This window comes from Oncorhynchus mykiss, chromosome 20 (assembly GCF_013265735.2).
Source record: "Oncorhynchus mykiss isolate Arlee chromosome 20, USDA_OmykA_1.1, whole genome shotgun sequence".
Taxonomy (NCBI): Eukaryota; Metazoa; Chordata; class Actinopteri; order Salmoniformes; family Salmonidae; genus Oncorhynchus; species Oncorhynchus mykiss.
In genome coordinates, this window is record NC_048584.1 from 43,351,238 (window position 1) to 43,368,951 (window position 17,714).

Here is a 17,714-nt window from a genome sequence, read left to right on the forward strand (position 1 = left end):
CAGTGCTGCTCAGCCACACCCAGTGTGGAATGTGTACAGGTGAGGTCCTACCATCAACGCCCCCCAGTCTCCGTGGTGGAAGCGCAAGTCAGACCACAAAAAAAGGGAAAACATATTCACGCACAAACGATTCAGGACCGGTTGTAACTCTAGAAACTAAAGTAAGTAGCAAAACAGCCGTGTTTAGCCAGTATTTATACGATTTAGAGCTATCTCTGCAATAGTTGTATAGGCAACCTGTTATCTCAACTAATGTTATTGGCTAGCGTAAAAGGTAAAAGACTGTCAGTCACACGTCTACAAGATGAGAAACATTGTGTGTGTTGTTGAGTATTTATTGGGTGAAAATCACAGAGATCCGTGTGGCAGAGAGAGAGAGAGAGAGAGTGAGTCTAGCTTGGAGCCTGGCGGTGATTAGACCTATATCAGTTTTGTGTCTGGTCTCAGGTGGTGTGGAGGTTAAGGATGTTTTCAAGTTCAGGAGTTTAGGTTTATAAATCAGCGCTGTCTGTGTTTGTGAGGTTATAGAGGGAGGGATATTTTTTAGAGAGGAAAGGGATCATTCTGAGATTCCCTGGGACTCTTAACTCTTGTAGAGAAGTTTTAGACTTCTGGCAGGATGATCAGAGAAAAGGAGCCCTGCACACACACAGTCCTGGCAGGATGATCAGAGGGAATAATAGCCCCCCCCATATGCCCCCAGCTGGTAAAAATCACATTTCCTCACAATACAGCGCTGGGCTTTCGTCCTGACTGGGGGGGGGGGGGTTTCACAGATCAAGTGTAAAGCTCACTTTTAAAAAAAAGATTAGTTTTCACTAAGTAGACCAAACATGCTCCCCAAAGCCCAGGTGTGGTACGCTCACAGTAAACTGCCTCACAGTAAACTGCCTCACAGCAAACGGCATGAGTTCTATAGGAGTTGAGAAGGGAGAGGAGCAGTTCTATGTGTTGGGGAGTCTCTTGTCTGTTTGGTTTGGGGCTGGGCCTACAAATCATATCTCCATTTTTTTTCCAAAACTTTGGTGCGATTCACAATATATATCTACATGATCTAAATAAGCTTTGTTGCACAATTTAAATGTAATTCCAGTGCATTTCAAACAGTCTGGAATAATCTAATGAATTCAGGGCTAGTAAAAGTATACCTATACTAAATATAAGCCTTCAACCATAACAGCCAAAAATAATGTATTTTTTTAAAATCAAAATAGTTTAACCTGTTTTTATTTTCTTCTTTCAATAATCACTGATCTTTCAAGTCTGTCTATGAAAATGTCCTTTTTATTACAAACGTAACCAGAACCATGTCCAATGCACATCCTAATAATAATAATTATGTTCAATGATAATGACCAACGTCTGGTAGCAGGCGTTATAGAAAACGAACACAGGTCTCCTAAACAATCTCTCAAGCACAAAGCCCACTGCCTGTGAGTACTCCAAAGTAGCCCACTCCAACAGTTTGGACACATCTTCTCATTCCAGGGTTTTTCTTTATTTTTTACTATTTACAACATTTTAGAATAATAGTGAAGACATCAAAAACGATGAAACAACACATATGGAATTGTGTAGTAACCCCCCAAAAAAGTGTTAAACAAATCAACAAATGGATCAGGACGAGAATATTCCATGCCCACAGCCGAATTGGTGTTGATGACAACTCAAAGACAGTCAATATAACCTCCAGAACTGGAGACAAACGCAAGCCGTATTAATCCAGGCAATGCTTTGATTAGCCTGTGAGTGGCCAAGCCCTCGGCACACCTACAACCGCCAGCTATTGCACTCATAATTCCAGCTGTGAATATATTTCTGACACCCCCCCCCCCACACGAATCTATGGCCTCCAGCGCTTAGATTGACCGTTGTGTTAGGTTTGTTAAAATAGAGCCTTGTATGTCTGTTGCAGTGAGCCATGAGAAAATTAGTTTTGAACAGTCAAGGAAATAAATGCTGAAAAGATGTTGGCTCACTATTTTAAAAAGAAGATGGGAGAACTATAGTTTTGTACTCTGGTACAGCCGACTAGCGCTTGATAACGCTAACAAATGTATACTTGGAGTCAAGGTATCATTGTAATATTGTCTAAAATAATTTTGCAATATGTAACTATCGATTTCCCCCCCGCCCCATCACTAATATGATTCTGTTAATTTTAGCGGGGAGGTATGCCTGGGATATGGTATGGTGTGCTAGGCCCAGCTCCCAGGTATGCCTGGGATATCGTATGGTGTGCTAGGCCCAGCTCCCAGGTATGCCTGGGATATCGTATGGTGTGCTAGGCCCAGCTCCCAGGTATGCCTGGGATATGGTATGGTGTGCTAGGCCCAGCTCCCAGGTATGCCTGGGATATGGTATGGTGTGCTAGGCCCAGCTCCCAGGTATGCCTGGGATATCGTATGGTGTGCTAGGCCCAGCTCCCAGGTATGCCTGGGATATCGTATGGTGTGCTAGGCCCAGCTCCCAGGTATGCCTGGGATATGGTATGGTGTGCTAGGCCCAGCTCCCAGGTATGCCTGGGATATGGTATGGTGTGCTAGGCCCAGCTCCCAGGTATGCCTGGGATATCGTATGGTGTGCTAGGCCCAGCTCCCAGGTATGCCTGGGATATCGTATGGTGTGCTAGGCCCAGCTCCCAGGTATGCCTGGGATATCGTATGGTGTGCTAGGCCCAGCTCCCAGGTATGCCTGGGATATCGTATGGTGTGCTAGGCCCAGCTCCCAGGTATACCTGGGATATCGTATGGTGTGCTAGGCCCAGCTCCCAGGTATGCCTGGGATATCGTATGGTGTGCTAGGCCCAGCTCCCAGGTATGCCTGGGATATCGTATGGTGTGCTAGGCCCAGCTCTCTTGGCAGTTGGCACCTATAAGGCTATGCTTGGCACTCTACATGACTTTCAGACGCAAAGGACTCAAAGTGTCTCCTACGACTAGCAGCCTACTTCATTGTACACCCATTTTATTATATTAATGCCATTCATTTGACAGTTACAACTCTTCTGATGCCATTATGAGGGAGAGTCTTTTATTGTATAGGCCAGTTAACCCACTGTTCCTAGACCAGTTAACCCACTGTTCCTAGACCAGTTAACCCACTGTTCCTAGACCAGTTAACCCCACTGTTCCTAGGCCAGTTAACCCACTGTTCCTAGACCAGTTAACCCACTGTTCCTAGACCAGTTAACCCACTGTTCCTAGACCAGTTAACCCACTGTTCCTAGACCAGTTAACCCCACTGTTCCTAGACCAGTTAACCCACTGTTCCTAGGCCAGTTAACCCACTGTTCCTAGACCAGTTAACCCACTGTTCCTAGACCAGTTAACCCACTGTTCCTAGACCAGTTAACCCCACTGTTCCTAGACCAGTTAACCCACTGTTCCTAGACCAGTTAACCCCACTGTTCCTAGACCAGTTAACCCGCTGTTCCTAGACCAGTTAACCCACTGTTCCTAGACCAGTTAAACCACTGTTCCTAGACCAGTTAACCCACTGTTCCTAGACCAGTTAACCCACTGTTCCTAGACCAGTTAACCCCACTGTTCCTAGACCAGTTAACCCGCTGTTCCTAGGCCAGTTAACCCACTGTTCCTAGGCCAGTTAACCCACTGTTCCTAGACCAGTTAACCCACTGTTCCTAGACCAGTTAACCCACTGTTCCTAGACCAGTTAACCCACTGTTCCTAGACCAGTTAACCCCACTGTTCCTAGACCAGTTAACCCACTGTTCCTAGACCAGTTAACCCCACTGTTCCTAGACCAGTTAACCCGCTGTTCCTAGACCAGTTAACCCACTGTTCCTAGACCAGTTAAACCACTGTTCCTAGACCAGTTAACCCACTGTTCCTAGACCAGTTAACCCACTGTTCCTAGACCAGTTAACCCGCTGTTCCTAGACCAGTTAACCCACTGTTCCTGTCATTGTAAATAAGACTTTCCGTAGTTAAATAGAATGTGCTGTTTTGGGCCCATCTGTATGAATGTCTGATGTACAGCTGACTGGGCTGTGAATGTCTGATGTTGTACAGCTGACTGGGCTGTGAATGTCTGATGTTGAACAGCTGACTGGGCTGTGAATGTCTGATGTTGTACAGCTTACTGGGCTGTGAATGTCTGATGTTGAACAGCTTACTGGGCTGTGAATGTCTGATGTTGAACAGCTGACTGGGCTGTGAATGTCTGATGTTGTACAGCTGACTGGGCTGTGATGTTGTACAGCTGACTGGGCTGTGAATGTCTGATGTTGTACAGCTGACTGGGCTGTGAATGTCTGATGTTGAACAGCTTACTGGGCTGTGAATGTCTGATGTTGTACAGCTGACTGGGCTGTGAATGTGTGATGTTGTACAGCTTACTGGGCTGTGAATGTCTGATGTTGAACAGCTGACTGGGCTGTGAATGTCTGATGTTGAACAGCTGACAGGGCTGTGAATGTCTGATGTTGTACAGCTGACTGGGCTGTGAATGTCTGATGTTGTACAGCTGACTGGGCTGTGAATGTCTGATGTTGAACAGCTGACTGGGCTGTGAATGTGTGATGTTGAACAGCTGACTGGGCTGTGAATGTCTGATGTTGTACAGCTGACTGGGCTGTGAATGTCTGATGTTGTACAGCTTACAGGGCTGTGAATGTCTGATGTTGTACAGCTTACTGGGCTGTGAATGTCTGATGTTGTACAGCTGACTGGGCTGTGAATGTCTGATGTTGTACAGCTGACTGGGCTGTGAATGTCTGATGTTGAACAGCTGACTGGGCTGTGAATGTCTGATGTTGTACAGCTGACTGGGCTGTGAATGTCTGATGTTGAACAGCTGACTGGGCTGTGAATGTCTGATGTTGAACAGCTTACTGGTCTGTGAATGTCTGATGTTGTACAGCTGACTGGGCTGTGAATGTGTGATGTTGTAGAGCTGACTGGGCTGTGAATGTCTGATGTTGAACAGCTGACTGGGCTGTGAATGTGTGATGTTGAACAGCTGACTGGGCTGTGAATGTCTGATGTTGTACAGCTGACTGGGCTGTGATGTTGTACAGCTTACAGGGCTGTGAATGTCTGATGTTGAACAGCTTACTGGGCTGTGAATGTCTGATGTTGTACAGCTTACAGGGCTGTGAATGTCTGATGTTGTACAGCTTACTGGGCTGTGAATGTCTGATGTTGTACAGCTGACAGGGCTGTGAATGTCTGATGTTGAACAGCTTACTGGGCTGTGAATGTCTGATGTTGTACAGCTGACTGGGCTGTGAATGTCTGATGTTGTACAGCTTACTGGGCAGTGAATGTCTGATGTTGTACAGCTTACTGGGCTGTGAATGTGTGATGTTGTACAGCTGACTGGGCTGTGAATGTCTGATGTTGTACAGCTGACTGGGCTGTGAATGTCTGATGTTGAACAGCTGGCTGGGCTGTGAATGTCTGATGTTGTACAGCTTACTGGGCTGTGAATGTCTGATGTTGAACAGCTTACTGGGCTGTGAATGTCTGATGTTGAACAGCTGACTGGGCTGTGAATGTCTGATGTTGTACAGCTGACTGGGCTGTGATGTTGTACAGCTGACTGGGCTGTGAATGTCTGATGTTGTACAGCTGACTGGGCTGTGAATGTCTGATGTTGAACAGCTTACTGGGCTGTGAATGTCTGATGTTGTACAGCTGACTGGGCTGTGAATGTGTGATGTTGTACAGCTTACTGGGCTGTGAATGTCTGATGTTGTACAGCTTACTGGGCTGTGAATGTCTGATATTGAACAGCTGACTGGGCTGTGAATGTGTGATGTTGTACAGCTTACTGGGCTGTGAATGTCTGATGTTGAACAGCTGACTGGGCTGTGAATGTGTGATGTTGAACAGCTGACTGGGCTGTGAATGTCTGATGTTGAACAGCTGACTGGGCTGTGAATGTCTGATGTTGTACAGCTGACTGGGCTGTGATGTTGTACAGCTGACTGGGCTGTGAATGTCTGATGTTGTACAGCTGACTGGGCTGTGAATGTCTGATGTTGAACAGCTTACTGGGCTGTGAATGTCTGATGTTGTACAGCTGACTGGGCTGTGAATGTGTGATGTTGTACAGCTTACTGGGCTGTGAATGTCTGATGTTGTACAGCTTACTGGGCTGTGAATGTCTGATGTTGAACAGCTGACTGGGCTGTGAATGTGTGATGTTGTACAGCTTACTGGGCTGTGAATGTCTGATGTTGTACAGCTGACTGGGCTGTGAATGTCTGATGTTGTACAGCTTACTGGGCAGTGAATGTCTGATGTTGTACAGCTTACTGGGCTGTGAATGTGTGATGTTGTACAGCTGACTGGGCTGTGAATGTCTGATGTTGTACAGCTGACTGGGCTGTGAATGTCTGATGTTGAACAGCTTACTGGGCTGTGAATGTCTGATGTTGAACAGCTTACTGGGCTGTGAATGTCTGATGTTGTACAGCTTACTGGGCTGTGAATGTCTGATGTTGTACAGCTGACTGGGCTGTGAATGTCTGATGTTGAACAGCTTACTGGGCTGTGAATGTCTGATGTTGTACAGCTGACTGGGCTGTGAATGTCTGATGTTGAACAGCTTACTGGGCTGTGATTGTCTGATGTTGAACAGCTTACTGGGCTGTGATTGTCTGATGTTGAACAGCTGACTGGGCTGTGAATGTGTGATGTTGTACAGCTTACTGGGCTGTGAATGTCTGATGTTGTACAGCTTACTGGGCTGTGAAGGTCTGATGTTGTACAGCTGACTGGGCTGTGAATGTCTGATGTTGTACAGCTGACTGGGCTGTGATGTTGTACAGCTTACTGGGCTGTGAATGTCTGATGTTGTACAGCTTACTGGGCTGTGAATGTCTGATGTTGTACAGCTGACTGGGCTGTGAATGTGTGATGTTGTACAGCTGACAGGGCTGTGAATGTCTGATGTTGAACAGCTTACTGGGCTGTGAATGTCTGATGTTGAACAGCTTACTGGGCTGTGAATGTCTGATGTTGTACAGCTGACTGGGCTGTGAATGTCTGATGTTGAACAGCTTACTGGGCTGTGAATGTCTGATGTTGAACAGCTGACTGGGCTGTGAATGTGTGATGTTGTACAGCTTACTGGGCAGTGAATGTCTGATGTTGTACAGCTGACTGGGCTGTGAATGTGTGATGTTGTAGAGCTGACTGGGCTGTGAATGTCTGATGTTGAACAGCTGACTGGGCTGTGAATGTGTGATGTTGAACAGCTGACTGGGCTGTGAATGTCTGATGTTGTACAGCTGACTGGGCTGTGATGTTGTACAGCTTACAGGGCTGTGAATGTCTGATGTTGAACAGCTTACTGGGCTGTGAATGTCTGATGTTGTACAGCTTACAGGGCTGTGAATGTCTGATGTTGTACAGCTTACTGGGCTGTGAATGTCTGATGTTGTACAGCTGACAGGGCTGTGAATGTCTGATGTTGAACAGCTTACTGGGCTGTGAATGTCTGATGTTGTACAGCTGACTGGGCTGTGAATGTCTGATGTTGTACAGCTGACTGGGCTGTGAATGTCTGATGTTGAACAGCTGACTGGGCTGTGAATGTCTGATGTTGAACAGCTTACTGGGCTGTGAATGTCTGATGTTGTACAGCTGACTGGGCTGTGAATGTGTGATGTTGTAGAGCTGACTGGGCTGTGAATGTCTGATGTTGAACAGCTGACTGGGCTGTGAATGTGTGATGTTGAACAGCTGACTGGGCTGTGAATGTCTGATGTTGTACAGCTGACTGGGCTGTGATGTTGTACAGCTTACAGGGCTGTGAATGTCTGATGTTGAACAGCTTACTGGGCTGTGAATGTCTGATGTTGAACAGCTTACAGGGCTGTGAATGTCTGATGTTGAACAGCTTACTGGGCTGTGAATGTCTGATGTTGTACAGCTTACTGGGCTGTGAATGTCTGATGTTGTACAGCTTACTGGGCTGTGAAGGTCTGATGTTGTACAGCTGACTGGGCTGTGAATGTCTGATGTTGTACAGCTGACTGGGCTGTGATGTTGTACAGCTTACTGGGCTGTGAATGTCTGATGTTGTACAGCTTACTGGGCTGTGAATGTCTGATGTTGTACAGCTGACTGGGCTGTGAATGTGTGATGTTGTACAGCTGACAGGGCTGTGAATGTCTGATGTTGAACAGCTTACTGGGCTGTGAATGTCTGATGTTGAACAGCTTACTGGGCTGTGAATGTGTGATGTTGTACAGCTGACTGGGCTGTGAATGTCTGATGTTGTACAGCTGACTGGGCTGTGAATGTCTGATGTTGAACAGCTTACTGGGCTGTGAATGTCTGATGTTGAACAGCTGACTGGGCTGTGAATGTGTGATGTTGTACAGCTTACTGGGCTGTGAATGTGTGATGTTGTACAGCTTACTGGGCAGTGAATGTCTGATGTTGTACAGCTGACTGGGCTGTGAATGTGTGATGTTGTAGAGCTGACTGGGCTGTGAATGTCTGATGTTGAACAGCTGACTGGGCTGTGAATGTGTGATGTTGAACAGCTGACTGGGCTGTGAATGTCTGATGTTGTACAGCTGACTGGGCTGTGATGTTGTACAGCTTACAGGGCTGTGAATGTCTGATGTTGAACAGCTTACTGGGCTGTGAATGTCTGATGTTGTACAGCTTACAGGGCTGTGAATGTCTGATGTTGTACAGCTTACTGGGCTGTGAATGTCTGATGTTGTACAGCTGACAGGGCTGTGAATGTCTGATGTTGAACAGCTTACTGGGCTGTGAATGTCTGATGTTGTACAGCTGACTGGGCTGTGAATGTCTGATGTTGTACAGCTGACTGGGCTGTGAATGTCTGATGTTGAACAGCTGACTGGGCTGTGAATGTCTGATGTTGAACAGCTTACTGGGCTGTGAATGTCTGATGTTGTACAGCTGACTGGGCTGTGAATGTGTGATGTTGTAGAGCTGACTGGGCTGTGAATGTCTGATGTTGAACAGCTGACTGGGCTGTGAATGTCTGATGTTGAACAGCTTACTGGGCTGTGAATGTCTGATGTTGTACAGCTGACTGGGCAGTGAATGTCTGATGTTGTACAGCTTACTGGGCTGTGAATGTGTGATGTTGTACAGCTGACTGGGCTGTGAATGTCTGATGTTGTACAGCTGACTGGGCTGTGAATGTCTGATGTTGTACAGCTTACTGGGCAGTGAATGTCTGATGTTGTACAGCTTACTGGGCTGTGAATGTGTGATGTTGTACAGCTTACTGGGCAGTGAATGTCTGATGTTGTACAGCTTACTGGGCTGTGAAGGTCTGATGTTGTACAGCTGACTGGGCTGTGAATGTCTGATGTTGTACAGCTGACTGGGCTGTGATGTTGTACAGCTTACTGGGCTGTGAATGTCTGATGTTGTACAGCTTACTGGGCTGTGAATGTCTGATGTTGTACAGCTGACTGGGCTGTGAATGTGTGATGTTGTACAGCTGACAGGGCTGTGAATGTCTGATGTTGAACAGCTTACTGGGCTGTGAATGTCTGATGTTGTACAGCTGACTGGGCTGTGAATGTCTGATGTTGTACAGCTGACTGGGCTGTGAATGTCTGATGTTGAACAGCTTACTGGGCTGTGAATGTCTGATGTTGAACAGCTGACTGGGCTGTGAATGTGTGATGTTGTACAGCTTACTGGGCAGTGAATGTCTGATGTTGTACAGCTGACTGGGCTGTGAATGTGTGATGTTGTAGAGCTGACTGGGCTGTGAATGTCTGATGTTGAACAGCTGACTGGGCTGTGAATGTGTGATGTTGAACAGCTGACTGGGCTGTGAATGTCTGATGTTGTACAGCTGACTGGGCTGTGATGTTGTACAGCTTACTGGGCTGTGAATGTCTGATGTTGAACAGCTTACAGGGCTGTGAATGTCTGATGTTGTACAGCTGACTGGGCTGTGAATGTGTGATGTTGTAGAGCTGACTGGGCTGTGAATGTCTGATGTTGTACAGCTGACTGGGCTGTGAATGTCTGATGTTGAACAGCTTACTGGGCTGTGAATGTGTGATGTTGTACAGCTGACTGGGCTGTGAATGTCTGATGTTGTACAGCTGACTGGGCTGTGAATGTCTGATGTTGTACAGCTTACTGGGCAGTGAATGTCTGATGTTGTACAGCTTACTGGGCTGTGAATGTGTGATGTTGTACAGCTTACTGGGCAGTGAATGTCTGATGTTGTACAGCTTACTGGGCTGTGAATGTGTGATGTTGTACAGCTGACTGGGCTGTGAATGTCTGATGTTGTACAGCTGACTGGGCTGTGAATGTCTGATGTTGTACAGCTTACTGGGCAGTGAATGTCTGATGTTGTACAGCTTACTGGGCTGTGAATGTGTGATGTTGTACAGCTTACTGGGCAGTGAATGTCTGATGTTGTACAGCTTACTGGGCTGTGAATGTGTGATGTTGTACAGCTGACTGGGCTGTGAATGTCTGATGTTGTACAGCTGACTGGGCTGTGAATGTCTGATGTTGTACAGCTTACTGGGCTGGTGGTGATGTCACTGTTGTTTCTATGGGGGAGATTAAGACAGTTATAAACACTATGGCCTGTAATAAAGCTGTTCCCTCGTGTGGTGATGTCACTGTTGTTTCTATGGGGCAGATGAAGACAGTTAGAAATACTATGGCCTGTAATAAAGCTGTTCCCTTGTGTGGTCTGTCACTGTTGTTTCTATGGGGGAGATGAAGACAGTTAGAAATACTATGGCCTGTAATAAAGCTGTTCCCTCGTGTGGTCTGTCACTGTTGTTTCTATGGGGCAGATGAAGACAGTTAGAGACACTATGGCCTGTAATAAAGCTGTTCCCTCGTGTGGTGATGTCACTGTTGTTTCTATGGGGCAGATGAAGACAGTTATAAACACTATGGCCTGTAATGAAGCTGTCCCCTTGTGTGGTCTGTCACTGTTGTTTCTGTGGGGCAGATGAAGACAGTTATAAACACTATGGCCTGTAATGAAGCTGTTCCCTCGTGTGGTGATGTCACTGTTGTTTCTATGGGGAGATGAAGACAGTTATAAACACTATGGCCTGTAATAAAGCTGTTCCCTCGTGTGGTGATGTCACTGTTGTTTCTGTGGGGCAGATGAAGACAGTTATAAACACTATGGCCTGTAATAAAGCTGTTCCCTCGTGTGGTGATGTCACTGTTGTTTCTACGGGGCAGATGAAGACAGTTAGAGACACTATGGCCTGTAATAAAGCTGTTCCCTCGTGTGGTGATGTCACTGTTGTTTCTGTGGGGCAGATGAAGACAGTTATAAACACTATGGCCTGTAATAAAGCTGTTCCCTCGTGTGGTGATGTCACTGTTGTTTCTATGGGGGAGATTAAGACAGTTAGAGACACTATGGCCTGTAATAAAGCTGTTCCCTCGTGTGGTGATGTCACTGTTGTTTCTATGGGGCAGATGAAGACAGTTAGAGACACTATGGCCTGTAATGAAGCTGTCCCCTCGTGTGGTCTGTCACTGTTGTTTCTATGGGGCAGATGAAGACAGTTAGAGACACTATGGCCTGTAATAAAGCTGTCCCCTCGTGTGTTCTGTCACTGTTGTTTCTATGGGGGAGATTAAGACAGTTAGAGACACTATGGCCTGTAATAAAGCTGTCCCCTCGTGTGGTCTGTCACTGTTGTTTCTATGGGGGAGATGAAGACAGTTATAAACACTATGGCCTGTAATAAAGCTGTCCCCTCGTGTGGTCTGTCACTGTTGTTTCTGTGGGGCAGATGAAGACAGTTATAAACACTATGGCCTGTAATAAAGCTGTCCCCTCGTGTCGTCGTTACATCAGGTCGTGTTCCTGTGTGCGCATTTGTGTCCCCACAGATGAGCACATGTCCCTGGGCTTGGAAATGGCACGTCTCTTCCTCAAGGCTGGGGAAGATCTCCTCTGAGTAATATAGGGATTCTGGGTGGTGGGGGGGGGATCTCCTGTGAGTAATATGGGGATTCTGGGGGGGGTAGGTCTCCTCTGAGTAATATGGGGATTCTGGGGGGGTGGGGGGATCTCCTCTGAGTAATATGGGGATTCTGAGGGGGGGGGGGGATCTCCTCTGAGTAATATGGGGATTCTGGGGGGGGGGGGGGATCTCCTCTGAGTAATATAGGGATTCTGGGGGGTGGGGGGGGGATCTCCTGTGAGTAATATGGGGATTCTGGGGGGGGGGGAGATCTCCTCTGAGTAATATGGGGATTCTGGGGGGGGGGGGGGGGATCTCCTCTGAGTAATATGGGGATTCTGGGGGGGGGGTCTCCTCTGAGTAATATGGGGATTCTGAGGGGGGGGGGGGGGATCTCCTCTGAGTAATATGAGGATTCTGAGGGGGGGGGGGGGGGGGGTCTCCTCTGAGTAATATGGGGATTCTGGGGGGGGGGTCTCCTCTGAGTAATATGGGGATTCTGAGGGGGGGGGGGATCTCCTCTGAGTAATATGGGGATTCTGGGGGGGGGGTCTCCTCTGAGTAATATGGGGATTCTGAGGGGGGGGGAGGGTCTCCTCTGAGTAATATGGGGATTCTGGGGGGGGGGGGGGGGGATCTCCTCTGAGTAATATGGGGATTCTGAGGGGGGGGGGGGGGGGATCTCCTCTGAGTAATATGGGGATTCTGGGGGGGGGGGAGGGGGGTCTCCTCTGAGTAATATGGGGATTCTGAGGGGGGGGGGTAGGTCTCCTCTGAGTAATATGGGGATTCTGGGGGGGTGGGGGGATCTCCTCTGAGTAATATGGGGATTCTGAGGGGGGGGGGGATCTCCTCTGAGTAATATGGGGATTCTGGGGGGGGGGGGATCTCCTCTGAGTAATATAGGGATTCTGGGGGGTGGGGGGGGGGATCTCCTGTGAGTAATATGGGGATTCTGGGGGGGGGGGGAGATCTCCTCTGAGTAATATGGGGATTCTGGGGGGGGGGGGGGGATCTCCTCTGAGTAATATGGGGATTCTAGGGGGGGGGTCTCCTCTGAGTAATATGGGGATTCTGAGGGGGGGGGGGGATCTCCTCTGAGTAATATGAGGATTCTGAGGGGGGGGGGGGGGGTCTCCTCTGAGTAATATGAGGATTCTGAGGGGGGGGGGGGGGGTCTCCTCTGAGTAATATGGGGATTCTGAGGGGGGGGGAGGGATCTCCTCTGAGTAATATGGGGATTCTGAGGGGGGGGTCTCCTCTGAGTAATATGGGGATTCTGAGGGGGGGGGGAGGGTCTCCTCTGAGTAATATGGGGATTCTGGGGGGGGGGGGGGATCTCCTCTGAGTAATATGGGGATTCTGAGGGGGGGGGGGGGGGGATCTCCTAAGAGTAATATGGGGATTCTGGGGGGGGGGGGGGGGTCTCCTCTGAGTAATATGGGGATTCTGAGGGGGGGGGGGGGGTCTCCTCTGAGTAATATGGGGATTCTGAGGGGGGGGGGGGATCTCCTCTGAGCAATATGAGGATTCTGAGGGGGGGGGGGGGTCTCCTCTGAGTAATATGAGGATTCTGAGGGGGGGGGGGTCTCCTCTGAGTAATATGGGGATTCTGAGGGGGGGGGGGGGGGATCTCCTCTGAGTAATATGGGGATTCTGGGGGGGGGGGGGTCTCCTCTGAGTAATATGGGGATTCTGGGGGGGGGGGATCTCCTCTGAGTAATATGGGGATTCTGAGGGGGGGGGGGATCTCCTCTGAGTAATATGGGGATTCTGGGGGGGGGGGGGTCTCCTCTGAGTAATATGGGGATTCTGAGGGGGGGGGGGGGGTCTCCTCTGAGTAATATGGGGATTCTGAGGGGGGGGGGGGATCTCCTCTGAGTAATATGAGGATTCTGAGGGGGGGGGGGGTCTCCTCTGAGTAATATGAGGATTCTGAGGGGGGGGGGGGGTCTCCTCTGAGTAATATGGGGATTCTGAGGGGGGGGGGATCTCCTCTGAGTAATATGGGGATTCTGAGGGGGGGGGGGGTCTCCTCTGAGTAATATGGGGATTCTGGGGGGGGGGGGATCTCCTCTGAGTAATATGGGGACTCTGAGGGGGGGGGGGGGGGGATCTCCTCTGAGTAATATGGGGATTCTGAGGGGGGGGGTGAGATCTCCTCTGAGTAATATGGGGATTCTGGGGGGGGGGGGGGGGGGTCTCCTCTGAGTAATATGGGGATTCGGAGGGGGGGGGGGGGATCTCCTCTGAGTAATATGGGGATTCTGAGGGGGGGGGTCTCCTCTGAGTAATATGGGGATTCTGAGGGGGGGGGGGATCTCCTCTGAGTAATATGAGGATTCTGAGGGGGGGGGGGTCTCCTCTGAGTAATATGAGGATTCTGAGGGGGGGGGGGGTCTCCTCTGAGTAATATGAGGATTTATGAGGGGGGGGGGGTCTCCTCTGAGTAATATGGGGATTCTGAGGGGGGGGGGTCTCCTCTGAGTAATATGGGGATTCTGAGGGGGGGGGGGGTCTCCTCTGAGTAATATGAGGATTCTGAGGGGGGGGGGGGGTCTCCTCTGAGTAATATGGGGATTCTGGGGGGGGGGGGGGGGGTCTCCTCTGAGTAATATGGGGATTCGGAGGGGGGGGATCTCCTCTGAGTAATATGGGGATTCTGAGGGGGGGGGTCTCCTCTGAGTAATATGAGGATTCTGAGGGGGGGGGGGTCTCCTCTGAGTAATATGAGGATTCTGAGGGGGGGGGGGGGGTCTCCTCTGAGTAATATGGGGATTCTGAGGGGGGGGGGGGTCTCCTCTGAGTAATATGGGGATTCTGAGGGGGGGGGGGGTCTCCTCTGAGTAATATGGGGATTCTGAGGGGGGGGGGGTCTCCTCTGAGTAATATGAGGATTCTGAGGGGGGGGGGGGGGGGGGGGGGGTCTCCTCTGAGTAATATGGGGATTCTGAGGGGGGGGGGGTCTCCTCTGAGTAATATGGGGATTCTGAGGGGGGGGGGGGGTCTCCTCTGAGTAATATGGGGATTCTGAGGGGGGGGGGGGTCTCCTCTGAGTAATATGGGGATTCTGAGGGGGGGGGGGGTCTCCGCTGAGTAATATGGGGATTCTGAGGGGGGGGGGGGGAGTCTCCGCTGAGTAATATGGGGATTCTGAGGGGGGGGGGGGGGTCTCCGCTGAGTAATATGGGGATTCTGGGGGGGATATATATTGCACAAAGGAACACATCTTTTTCTGTCAGTACAAGTTCTTTTATCAGTTTTAACCAAATGTGATATTTACCAATTTTGAAGGGCTCAATAAGATTTTGTAGTTTGGATTTGTACCAAATGATCAGTCCTCCAGAGTCTCTGCCTCTATTGACAGAGCTGTGTTTCTGTGACGGCACAGTGACCTCTCAGTAGCCTGTGGGACAGTGAGTGACAACATCAGCCTTACACCATGTCTCCTGCAGAATGATGACGTCAACATCTTTAAGATGTGTGTTGAACTCCAATGTTAAACTCTTCAGTCCAAAGGTTGATGAGTTTCAGCCCTGAATGTTCCACATGCTATTTAACTACACATCTGTCTCTCTCTCTCTGTCTCTGTCTCTCTCTCTCTGTCTCTCTGTCTCTCTCTCTGTCTCTCTCTCTCTGTCTCTCTCTCTGTCTCTCTCTCTCTCTCTCTGTGTCTCTCTCTCTGTGTCTCTCTCTCTCTCTCTGTCTGTCTCTCTCTCTCTGTCTCTGTCTCGGCAATTCTCTCTCTGTCTCTGTCTCTCTGTCTGTCTCTGTCTCTGTCTCTGTCTCTCTCTCTCTCAAATTCAAATTCAAATTCAAGCTGCTTTATTGGCATGAAAAACATTGCGTCAATATTGCCAAAGCAACAATGTATACAATATACATTGTAACAAAATTATAAATGATAGCAAATAATAATATAAAATGGTAGTAAATAATAATACAAAATTAAATACAAAAATAAATACAATAAAATGGTAACAGTCACAGTAAACATTAATAATTATAGTAATAACAATAATAGTAATAATAAGTAAGTTACTGTTTACTATGCAGATGTTATTATTCAGTGTCCCTCAGGCTATGGCAGGAAAATACATATTTGGCTGCAAGAGGAGCCATTGCTCCTTCGCCCATGAGTATTCTTAGTTTTTCCTCTGGGTTCAATTTGTAAAAATGTGGAATATATGTAGTCATTTCTGTGAATAATGAATCTCTTTGTGAGGAATATTTATCACAGTAAAGGAGAAAGTGCATCTCTGTCTCTACCTCCCCTGTCATGCAGTGACCACATACACGCTCTTCTTTGGGTAGCCATGTCTTTTTATGTCTGCCGGTTTCTATTGCCAATCGGTGGTCACTCAGCCTGTACTTGGTAAGGATCTGTCTCTGCTTCGTATCTCTGACAGAGTAGAGATAATCAGCCAATTCATATTCTCTGTTTAGGGTCAGATAGCAATTTAGTCGGCTTTGGGATTTTGTTTCGTTTTTCCAGTATTGTAAGTATGATTCCTTTGATTGGTTCATGATTTTGTTTATTGGAATTCTTTCTTTTGAAGCAGTGCTGGTGTCAGCTTGATTGGTGAGGTCCAACACCAGCTGACTGAGAGGGCTCGTTTCTGGGCTCAGCTCTTGGGCTTGAAGTGCTTTAAATTGCAGACTCGAATTTGGACTTGAATTTAGATGTAGCCAAAATTTTAATGATCTTTTCTGTATTTTCATTATTACTGGAAAACGGCCCAATTCTGCCCTACATGCATTAGTTGGTGTATTTCTCTGGACTTGTAGAATTTTCCGACAGAATTCTGCATGTAGGGTTTCAATTGGATGTTTGTCCCACATTTTAAAATCCAGTTTATTGAGTGGCCCCCAAACCTCACTTCCATAAAGTGCTATTGGTAGGATTACACTGTCAAATATTTTAGTCCAAATTCTAATTGGGATGTTGATTTTGAATAATTTCATTTTTATTGCATACATTGCTCTGCGGGCTTTTTCTTTGAGTGCCTTCACTGCCATATTAAAGTTTCCCGATGCAGATATGGTCAGACCAAGGTAGGTGTAATTTTTTGTGTGTTCAATTAAGGTGTTGTTCAGGGTGAATTTACATTTTTGTTTCTGACATCTGGGTTTTTTTTTGGAAAATCATGATTTTAGTTTTTTGGAAATTTACTGCCAGGGCCCAATTATGGCAATATTGCTCCAGAATATTAATGTTTTGTTGAAGACCTTCTTTGGTTGGTGATAGAAGTACCAAGTCATCAGCATATAGCAGGTATTTCACCTCTGTGTCAAATAGTGTGAGTCCTGGGGCTGGAGATTGGTCCAACATGTCTGCTAATTCATTGATATAAATGTTGAAAAGATTTGGACTCAAATTGCAGCCTTGTCTCACACCTCGACATTGTGAAAAAAAATTCTGTTCTTTGGTTTTTGATTTTTATTGCACACTTATTTTCTGTGTACATACATTTTATTAAGTCATACACCTTACCACCAAGCCCACTTTGTAGAATTTTGTAGAATAGCCCTTCGTGCCAAATCGAATCAAATGCTTTTTTTAAAGTCAATAAAGCAAGCAAAGATTTTGCCCTCTTTTTTTTGGTGGACGTGTTTATTAATTAGTGTGTGTAAGGTGTATATATGGTCAGTAGTGCGATGGTTAGGGAGAAAGCCAATTTGACATTTACTTATTACATTTTTTTCTTGAAGAAAGGTTTGAATTCTTGAATTCAAAATGCTACAGAAAATCTTTCCCAAGTTACTGTTGACGCAA